This window comes from Microtus oregoni, unplaced genomic scaffold (assembly GCF_018167655.1).
Source record: "Microtus oregoni isolate MIOR12 unplaced genomic scaffold, Mior012 000000F_ref0000247, whole genome shotgun sequence".
Classification (NCBI taxonomy): domain Eukaryota; kingdom Metazoa; phylum Chordata; class Mammalia; order Rodentia; family Cricetidae; genus Microtus; species Microtus oregoni.
The window spans coordinates 43,691,402-43,702,798 of record NW_024543059.1 but is presented as its reverse complement, the minus strand read 5'-3'; the positions used below and the strand labels follow the sequence as shown (position 1 = coordinate 43,702,798).

At 48.9% G+C, this 11,397-nt stretch overlaps 1 pseudogene; it reads left to right on the top strand.

The window, feature by feature from the left end:
- Window positions 1–3,814: 3,814 nt before the first annotated feature.
- On the top strand, window positions 3,815–9,101 carry LOC121463062 (annotated as a pseudogene).
- Window positions 9,102–11,397: the final 2,296 nt, after the last annotated feature.

Here is an 11,397-nt window from a genome sequence, read left to right as displayed (position 1 = left end):
CAGATTCCTCCCGTCACACGGTGACCCGCCCTTTCCCCGGCTCATTTACTCCACCCACTCATGAATCCATCCTCCCGTAGATTCCTACCTTCACCTAGCCACACTCTGATGTACTGCTCACTTATCTATCGACACACCTCCCCCACCCATCTGTCCATCCATCAAGATATGTGCATTATGTCCACAGTCCACAGCAGCACCCAATACCCATCCCCCATCCGTGCACTATCCATCGGTCTGCACACTGATACCCTCGATCATCGATCGACTAACTTACCTGTTCATCACCCACACATCCACCATCTACCTTCTACCGCTCTATCTGTTCACCCAGCTCCCCACCCATTTGCTCATGAGCCCATTTTAATCCATTTATTCATCCATCCATCCGCTAATCTCTCACCCACCCATCTCTCACCCACCCATATCCAGCTCATCCACCACTCACCCCTACCACGCACTGATACACCCAGTATTAGTCCATCCACCCACTCACCATCCATCCGTCCATCCGTCACTCCCACACATCCCCTGACCCACCTATTCATCTATCAGCTACCCTTGATGCATGCATCCATCCACTGAGCACATACGCAGCCACCCACCAATGCATCCATTTATTCACACATTCATCTACCTGCTCTCGATGCAGTTCCTCTACTCTGTGCCCACTCATCTAACTAGCCACCCACATACCTACCAGGCCCTCGACCCATGTATCCATTCACCCAACCACCTATCAATAAATCCATCCTTAGCCAGATGATGGTGGTGCACACCTTTAATCCCAGAGGCATGAGGATCTCTTTGAGTTAGAACTCACAGCCCAGTCTACAGAGTGAGTTCTGGGACAGCCAAAGCTACACGGAGAAACCCTGTCTCAAAAAACAAAAAAAAAAAAACAAACAAAAATTAAAAAATTATCCATCCTCACACTCACTGACTTATCCACCATCCATCCTCCCACTCAGCCAATCCACTCCCATCCATCAATCGTTTACCCTCAATGAACCACCCACCCAATCATCGTTCATCTGATCACCACATTCTCATTCAGCCATCTACCGTTCATGTTCTACTCACCCATCTGTCCACCACCCATGCCCACCCCACTGCACAATCCTCCCATCCATCTACCCATCCATTCGCAGGACTGCTAGCCTACCGTCCTCCCCTTGTCCGTCTTTGTGCTCACCCCTCCAGTCACAGACCCAATCAGTCATCCGCATCCATCCATTTAGACATCAATCTTTTTTCAAATTCCGTCTTATTGCACGGTGTTTTGCTTGCATTTATATCTGTACTTGATGCCCAAGGAAGCCAGAGAAAGCATCAGATGTTTGTGAGCCACTGTGTGGGTGCTGGAAATTGAATCCTGGTCCTCTAGAAGAGCAACAAGTGCTCTTTACCAGGGAGCCACCTCTCTAGCCCTGGATTTCAATGTATTAATCCAGACACACACACACACACACACACACACACACACACACTCACACATACACACACATACACACACACACACACACACACACATCTATCTGCCCATCTATCAACACACGCCACCCACCTATTCACCTCTCTACCCTTACACATCCACCCCCCTGCCTGCCTTCAGCCAGTCTCTGGAGAGGCCCACCGCGAGTCAGGTAAGGAAACATGGCGTTGAGCTAATCTGACTACTTGGAACTGAAAATGAAGTCCACGTGGCTAAGAAAATAAGAACTTTCCATCTATTTCTTTCAATTAATTTAAATAGCAGCACACTTTGGGGGAGATTGCATGCCAATTAAACCATTGAAAATTGGGCACTAGGGGCTGGAGAGATGGCTCAGAGGTTAAGAGCATTGCCTGCTCTTCCAAAGGTCCTGAGTTCAATTCCCAGCAACCACATGGTGGCTCACAACCATCTGTAATGAGGTCTGGTGCCCTCTTCTGGCCTGCAGACATACACACAGACAGAACATTGTATACATAATAAATAAATATTTTAAAAAAAAAAAAGAAAATTGGGCACTAGAATTGAAAGCACAAGACCTGTAGACTGTCTCAATAAATTGGCATGAATTGCATGTTGAAATGATTTAATTCAAGGTACCTTGGATTAAATAAGTTGCATTTCCAAAATTAATTTCACCTATCTTTTTTCAAGTTTCAAAGATAATTTTGAAGATTTTATTTATTTTTTTAAGTTATATATGTGTGCCTGTCTGTGTTTGGGCATGTGCACAAGACTACATGGTTGCCCAAGGAGGTTAGAAGAGAGCATTGGATCACCTAGGCCCGAGTCACAGGTGCTGGTGCTGGCACTGAACTCCAGGCCTCTGTGTGCCCTTAACTGCTGAGCCTTCTCTCCAGCCTCTTTCCACTTTAGAAACTACGTTGTTGTGGTGCCACGGGATGGCTCGCTGGTTAAGAGCATGCACAGCCAGATGTAGTACATGCCTTTAACCCGGCATTTGGAAGGCAGAGGGAGGTGGATCACTGCGGGTTTGAGAGCAGACTGTCTATTGTTTACATATTCAGTTCCAGGACTACACACAGAAACCCTGTACAGAAAGAAAAGAAAAGAAAAAAAAAGAAAGAAAGAAAGGAGGGAAGGATGGGGAGAGTTCTCAACACTTGTCAAGAGGCTCACAACCACCTTTGACTCTGGTTCCCGGGCATCTGACGCCCTCTTCTGGCCTCCAGAGGCAGTGCACCCATGTGCACAAACTCACACATAAACCTAAAAATAACTTTTTGTTTGTTTTTCAAAACAGGGATTCTCTGTGTAGCCCTGGCTGTCTTGGAACTCACTCTGCAGACCACACTGGCCTCAAAGTCACAAAAATCTGCCTGCCTCTGCCCCTCAAGTGCTGGGATTAAAGGTGTGTGCCACTATGCCCAGTAATAAAATATGTTTGAAAGGCACTAGGAACACGGTGTGGTAATGCACACCTGTGATTTCACATTCTGGAGCCTGGAGCAGCAGTGTCTCGATTTTGAAGTCAGTATTTCCTATAAAGAATGAGGCCACAAACCGGGCGGTGGTGGTGCACACCTTTAATCCCAGCACTCAGGAGGCAAAGGCAGGCGGATCTCTGTGAGTTCGAGACCAGCCTGGTCTACAAGAGCTAGTTCCAGGGCAGGCACCAAAGCTAGAGAAACCCTGTTTCGAAAAAAAAACAAAAAATAAAAAGTCCTCACAGAGAATGAGGCCACAAAAGTGATCCCAAAGCTTTAAAAGTTATTTGATGGGGGCTGAGAAAGCAGCTCAGGAGTTAAAAGCACTGGCTGCTCTTGCAGTTCTCAGTGCTGACTTGGTAGTTCACAACCACCAGCAACTCTAGTTCCAGGGAACCCGATGCTGTCTCCTGACCTCTGAGGGTACCAGGGACATCCATGTACACAGCTGTACATGTGGACAAAAAGCTCATATGCATAAAACAAAATAAATAAATCTTTTTAAAAGCTGTGTGATGGATAAGCTAGGAAACAGCTCAGTTTATAAAGTACTTTTGCTGGGCAAACATAGAGACATGAATTTGGACTCTTACAACCCAAGTAAAAAGCCGGGTCTGGCAGTGCATGCCTGTTGTGGTCTCCAGCACTGAGGTAAGCGGCTGGGGCTTGCTGGTCAGCCGGTCTAGTCTCACCAGGGATCCCCAAGTCACGGTGACTGGGACCTGTTGCCACACAAAGTTGGATGCTGGCCTCTGCATGAATCTGGCACACACACGTGCGTGTGCACACTCTGACACACATGCACTGATGCAGATGTGAATGGTTGGACGGTTGGATGGAGGATGGCGAGTGGATGACTGTATAGGCGGGCATGACGTCCATGTCGCGTCTGCCAACTGTGGCTGGCATTAGAATGTGGGCCGTCAACCTGAACAGGATGGCACAGCAGAGTGAGATCTGAGAAGATAGGCCTGGTGGGGGGCGAAGGCTGGAGAGGTGCTGAAGAGAGGGGCTTCAGCCACAGAGGGGAGCTGGGAGTGACTGTCCCTGGCCCAGACCCCAGTGTCATTTCTGAGCTCTTCTAATGTGTCCTTAGCCCCTTCCCCCTCTCCCAGCACTGCAAAGTTGATGGAGCTCATGCGTGCAAGAGTGAGATCACTGGGTCATGAGGTCACGCATCCAAAGAATCAGGCCACTATCACCTCCAGAGCCCAGCCTTTCCATTAAAATCCAGTAATTGCCAAAAATACCAGAAGATCTCACTGTGAGAGGCAGGGCTCCCCAGAGGATGATGTTGGGGCTTCAATCCTGAGTCAGGGAGGAGGAGCTTGGATGGGGTGGGGATGGACCTGGGTTCCCAGAGCTCCAGGACTCAGACAGATGAAAGTGGACATTTAGCATCCCAATCCTGGAAATGGATGGTAAAAGGGCAAGTTTTGGGAGGGGACGTCCCACTGTCCCCAGGCCACTGTAGGGTCCCTTTGGGAAGGAAACGAATACCTCACACAGGGTGGGGTGACAATCCAAGTTGACTCTGCTTGCCTTCTGTCCCCCCTCTAATCAGCAAGTCCATCTTGAGGTGGGTGGTGTGGCAGAAGCCCCACCTTCTCTCCACCCTGATTGCTCCATGCAGAGGAGCTACCGCACCCAGCCCTGCTTCCCTGTGCAGCCCTGCACAGGGCTCAAGGCCACATGGAAACCCTGCTCCTGTCACCACTCAGAGGGGGGGCCTGGTCTACGGCTGGTGGACACTGAGATGCTCCATACACGAGAACCTGGGTCCTGACGGGCTGCCTGGCCACAGAGAAGATAGCGAGAGGCAGAGAGGCAGGCAGAGAGCAGGAGAGCTGAGAACGCCAGGATTCAGCGTGAGTGAATGTGAGCAGGAGCATGGCGCCTGGGTCTAGTCTGAGGGAGGAGGTCTAGGGTCTGGACTCCTGCATCTGACCAAGAAAGGCCAGGTCTAGACCCATGGGTCTGAGGGAAAGGAATTTCACGTGTGCCAGGGAGGAGACAGGCACAGCCTGTTTTAGATGTGGGTGTGGCATTTGGGGGTGGGGTGTCAGGTTTGCAGGAGGGACAGAGAGGATCAAGGCACTAACTCCCCCTTCACTCCAGGACCTAAGGTTGTCTTAGCAACACTCTCACCTCTCCCTGGTGCTGTCTTTTGCCAAATGCAGGGACCAGTCAAACCCGCTGTGCCAGTTGGGCACCCCCCTCGTGTCCCCCTCCCCATCCTCTCCTTTCCCTGCGGTCTCCTGCTAGGCCCAGCCCAAGGAAGTTGCGTAGGCAGACCCAAGTGGGGGAACAGGACACCCCAATCCCTGGCTCAACCTTCCACCTCCTGCCTCCTGGTGGCCCATCCCTGCCCCACACCCCTGCCTTCGGGGGCCTGGGTTTCCTCCTTGGCCCTTGGTTCCCCAAAACCTGTTGCACCAAACTTTCACCTCCCTCTCCTTCGCTGTTCCGGGTGCACTCAGATCATTCCCCTTATGTCCTGTAGAGCGCCTGCTGTGTGTCTGGCTGCTCAGGGAGTCTGGACAGACTGCAAGAAGCGATGACAGTGACCTGGATGGTGGCCCAGAGAGCCTGTGGCAGGAGGAGCCCTGCAAGGTCCAGGCCAACTGGGTTACTTAGTAACTCCATACCAGACAGAGCTCCAGAGTAAGACTTGATCTCAAAAAGCCAAAAACTTCCAGCTAGGAGGTGGAGTCAGGAGAGGGTGGCCAAGGTCGGCTACATAGTGGCTTCTAGGCCAGCCTGAGCTACATGAGACCCTAACAAAACCCAAACACCAAAAAACCAAAACACCCACCAGCGGGGCTAGAGAGATGGCTCCACAGTTAAGAGCACAGTTCAGTTCCCAGTGTCCAAGTGAGGTGCCTGTTAACCATCTGCGTCACCAGCCCCAAGACCTGACGCCCCCTGCTGCCCTCCTTAAGCACCTGCGCTCACAGGCATGTACCCAACACAGACCACACATGCTTACACTTGAATAAAATTACGACTAAGGGCAGAAAACCCACTACATTTAAATTTGTTCTGTGAAGCAGCTCCACATTGTTGTCCAAGGGTGAAAAGGTAAGATAGGACCAGACAGTCTCCCAGACTGATGCGGCATGACAAGCAACAGAAGAGGACTCAGGGCAACTGTGCACCCGGACGGTTTTAGGTGGGCAGAGGTCCCTTTGGAGGCAGGACACAGGCTGTAGCTGACTGGGGACATGTTCCAGGCAAGAGAAGAGCCAGTGCAGAGGCCCTGTAGTAAGAGGGACCTAGAGAACTGAGGGAAACTGGGGGCTGGGGTGACTGTGGCCGAGGACAAAGAGCTGTGTGCCGATGATTATAAACGATAGCCTTTCTCCAATGATAAACAAATGTTTGATTTTGTTGGGTGCCACATGTCTTGTAATACAGAGGCAGGAGGATCTCTGGAAGTGTGAAGCCAGCCAGGGCAACATAGTGAGCACCTTAAAAAAAAAAACAACCAAACTTTATTTTTATTTTCTAAATGGTGCGTGTGTGTGTGTGTGTGTGTGTGTGTGTATACACTTGAGGGCAGGTAGGTACCTTTGGAGGCCAGAAGAGAGCCGGTTCCCCTGGAGCTAGAGTGCCGGGAGTGTGAGATGTGGAGCGTGGCTCTCTACTACCAACTATCGCTCCAGCCTCTATTTTTAAAATAATATTAGCACCGGGCGCTGGTGGCATATGCCTTTAATCCCAGCACTCAGGAGGCAGAGGCAGGCGGATCTCTGTGAGTTCGAGGTCAGCCTGGTCTACAAGAGCTAGTTCCAGGACTGGCTTCCAAGCAACACAAAGAAACCCTGTCTCAGAAACAAAAACAAAAACAAAATACAAAAACAAGAAAATAAGGGAGCTGACAACTATGTTCAGCCAGAACCTGCAAGCAACCTAGATGTCCCTCAACCGAAGAATGGATGAAGAAAATGTGGTACATTTACACAATAGAGTATTACTCAGCTGCAAATAATACTAATAATAAAATAAAAAATAAAACAACAAAAAACAATGACATCATGAAATTTGCAGGCAAATGGATGGAACTAGAAAAAAATCATCCTGAGTGAGGTAACCCACCCAGAAAGATAAACATGGTGTGCACTCACTCATAAGTGGATATTAGCTCTAAAATAAAGATTAACCAGGCTATAATCCACAGCCCCAGAGAGGTTAGGTAACAAGGAGTGCCCAAATGGGACACACGGATATATATATATATATATATATATATATATATATATATATATATATGGATATCAGTGATGCTTGGATGGTACCTGTCTATAATTTCAGCACCGGGAGGCTGAGACCAGGACTTCTTGAAATAAAGGTCCGCCTGGCTACACAACAGGACCTAGCTTGGAGACAGAAAAGGCAGTTCATATGTGATTCTGCAACCTTGTAACTGAAAAGCAGGTGGGAGGGGCTCGAGAGACAGCTCAGTGGTTAAGAGCGCTACCTGCTTTTCTAAAGGTCCTGAGTTCAATTCCCAGCAACCACATGGTGGCTTACAACCATCTGTAATGAGGTCTGGTGCAGGCAGGCAGAATGCTATTTACACAGTAAGTAAATCTTAAAAAAAGAAAAAAAAGATGGGAGGCCGGCGAGGCTTTGGGGGGCAGGGCGCCAGCTACATTGAATTTCCATTAAAATCTACAGAAATGGCTGTCCTTTCAGAGGACTGGAATTTGGGTCCCATCCACACCCGTCGCTTACATCCATCTGTAACTCTAGCTCTAGGGGATCTGACGCTCTTTTCTGGCCTCTACCAGGGATTTACACGCATGCGCATACCTCCATGCAGCCGCACACATAAACAAACGATATAACAATGTCTCTAAAGATCTTTGCGCAGGAAGGGAGAGAGGCAGAATGGGGTGGTGCAATAAGAGGAGACTTTGAGGAGTCGGGACTGTAAAACTGCGCCTCCCAGGGGACAGGACAGAGTCGGAGCCAGACCTGGCCATGCCCCTTTCTCCCTGTCTTTGGTGCTTTCTCTCAACAGAGGTAACTGGGAAGCCTTGCCAACACCCAGACCTGCACCAGCACAAGGACAAATACGCAGGAACTGCCCCATCACAAGATGGTCAGTTTCAATGGTCAAACACATAGGTCCGGCCGGGTGGTGGTGGCGCACGCCTTTAATCTCAGCACTTGGGAGGCAGAAACAGGCGGATCTCTGTGAGTTCGAGGCCAAAGAAGAAGAAAAAAAGGAAGACACAGGTGGGACATCCTCGGTATTCAATCCTGGCCAAGAGATCAACAAAGCGGGGGTCTTGTCCAGCCTCTGAGGCTGCTGTATCTGTGTGTCTGCCCACTGCCTGAGCTGGAGGAAGGGCAGGGTGGGTGGGCAGAAGTGCTGGGCTCGGGTCAGTTATAGAGAGTTCTGTGCTCTCCGAGGGTCGGGTGGACTGGGGACCCAGGAGGCACAGGGCTGGGGATGCTATATAGAGGACAGTAATGATGACCTGAAGACGGCTCACTGTTTGATGCAGGAAAGGAGACAACCAGTAAAGCAAGAAAATCCAAAGCCAGACACCCAGAGGCATCCCTCCTCCACCTGTTCCTTCAGTGTGGTTGTAGTCTATCTTCATTGCCTGTCTGGTGGCCATTAGCTTGCTGCTGTCATGTGACTTATGGGCAGGGAAGAACGTCACTGGTAGACCAATGGTTGGCCTTCCTTGGTGGGATCATATTGATGAGGATGGGCAGAGCCACTGGGCGTTTGAGACAAACGCAGTGGTGGCGCACGCCTTTAATCCCAGAACTCAGGAGGCAGAAGCAGGCGGATCTCTGTGAGTTCCAGACAGGCTCCAAAGCTACAGAGAAACCCTGTCTCAAAAAACCAAAAAAACAAAAAACAAAACAAACAAACAAACAAAAAAAAAAACAAATAAAAAATTGAAGCTGAGTGAAGAGTCTTTTGGTTAGGGCTCATCGCCTGTCCAGTCCTGCGGGTGATTCTCCTTCAGAGTGAAGGGGCTGGCTGTGGTAATCGTGGGTGTGGTACAGCAAGGCGCCAACCTTTGTGGTAATATCCAGTGTAAAGTGGGCAGTAAGAACTAACCAGCGTGGCTACCTCATATCTTGGAGAGCCGTTCCTAAGACAAAACTCTGGGGATGGCCAGAAGCCATGAGTGAAGATGGAGCCTATGCCAAGGACGGCAGACAAGATTCTTGATCTTCAGATCTCAGTCTGTGCTGCAGTGGGGTGTTGTGTCAATTTTCTCTCTTAAAAGCATAATTTAAAAGAAGGAAACCTGGTTTCATCGTAAACTGTATGGGGTTAGGAAGTTTGGTGTTGCTGGAGTCAGTCAGAGTTTGCGGCTGGTGGTGGCGTGTGTGTTTAGACAGTCCTATGACAGCAACATATCCCAAGTTTGTGTGTCCTCCACCTGATGGATCTTTGCGTTTTAATCCATAGAATGTAGGAAGAGGTGTTCAGTCTGTCTCGTCTCTGTTTGCAGAGTATTTCTGTACATTGTTCTCAGAGGTAAGTCTTGATTTAGTGTAAGGGTGAACATGTTAGTTTATGTATGAATTAGAAAGTTATTCATTTTAATGTGTACTTTATGATAAAATTCCTTATCTTAGACATCTATAAAAGCAGGTAAAAGCTAAATTAGGACAGTTGTGTTAACTGATTTCTAAATTTTGTTTTTACTTGGTAATAAGTCATTTATTCAAGGTCTGTTTGATGTAAATGGATATTTGTAGCTGTGTAGTTGATCCCCCCGGGGCTACTGCTGCTATGTTTCTTTTGTGGCCATAATTCACTCTGGAACCATCTAAAACCTCTTAGTGGTCGGTGGCTTAATGAAATACTGCCTTTTAATAAGAATATTATTCTTATGTAACAGTGGAAGTAATTGTTTAAATACTTGGCATAATAAATGTCTATCAAACATTGTATGAATCTTTTTTCTTGTTATAATGGGAATATTGTGAATCACACATTTGTATTAAGGATATCTCCTAAGACAAAGCAATATACTATAGAGTAAACCAAATATAAACTATTGTAGCAACTGAATTCTTTTGTAGCTCCTGTGAGTTTTGTTGGAATCTTTAGATTATGTTGTAAAAACATTTGTTCATTGTTGGCATTTTTTAAATGTGTGTTTATTGAAGAAGGGTTTTTATTAAGAGTCTAGCTAGGCAGGTGCATAACTTTATATTTATATAAAACAACAGTTTACAAAGTAAGAGAGAGAGAGGTCAACAAAGCCACTTGTTGTCTGGAAGGCTCTGAAGCCATTCCTTGTTCACAGAGTCAGGCCTGACACAAGGGTGCCATGTATTCCAGCTGGTGTCAGGCTGTTTTAGGCCCCAGGGAGAGCAATGAATTGGGCATAAGGCACAAACGTTGTGACTTCTTCCAGGATCACAATTCACACTTCATGAAGCCTTACCCAGTTCTACACAGTTCCCCTGGCTCATTTCTGCAGTGCTGGGTCAAACCCCAGTGTAACATGAGTAATAAAAACCCGGAGACAGATAACAGGGTTCAAGCTGCAGATCAGCGAAGCAAGGCAGCCAGCCACTAAAGAGTTCTCACCTCTACCAATGCTCAGACTCAAGAGGTGGTCCACTGAACCTCAGACTGTACTGCTCACCACCGAACCTCAGATCCACAGGGACCGCACTGAACTCCTGCCTTACGTTCTTCTCCAGTGCTGCGATTAAAGGTGTGAGCCCCGTTTCTCTTTTTAGACAGAATCAATCTCGTGTAGCCCAGGGCGACCTTTAGTCCTGGGATTAAAGGTGTGAGCCACCACTCCCTGGCCTCTAGAGGTTTAGCTCTGCACTCTGGTCTTCAGGCAAACTTTATTTATTAAAACACAAATAAAGAAGCAGCGGAGACCCGGCGTGGGCCCCGGCGGCGGATGCGGGATAGTCCAAGCATGAAACAGTGAAGCCCACACTGAGAGCAGATTGCCCCACTACTACTAAATCAAGTAGGTTTTTGGGGCCTGACCTGCAGAGTGGTAGGCCTTTTATTGGCGAGGTCCACGGGCGAACGGGGAGCCTGGTCCTGCCCCTGAAGACCCTCCTGAGTGGGGAGAGTGTTCTGGGCATGTGGCGGGACACAGGAAACGGAGCAGGGGCATTCCCCGACCCCCTTGACCCTCCGGTTAGTCTGCGAGGGCAGGTACCCTCTGCTGGGGCTGCTCCTCCTCTGCAGTGACCTCTCTCTCCCTGACCCATCCCAGCTTGCACCCAGGGGTTTCCTTCACTCCCCTTCCCTTCTGCGGGGCTGCAGGATCACCCATTTTAGCCTGTTTGGGTGCTGGGTCCGGAGCTCAGGGCAGAGGGCAGCGGGAGTTTCTCTGTTTTGGTGACTGGCCTGCAGAGTAGTAGCCCTTTTGTTGGCGAGGTCCCTGGTAAACGAGGAGCCGGGTCCTGTTCCTGAAGACCCTTCTGAGGGGAGAG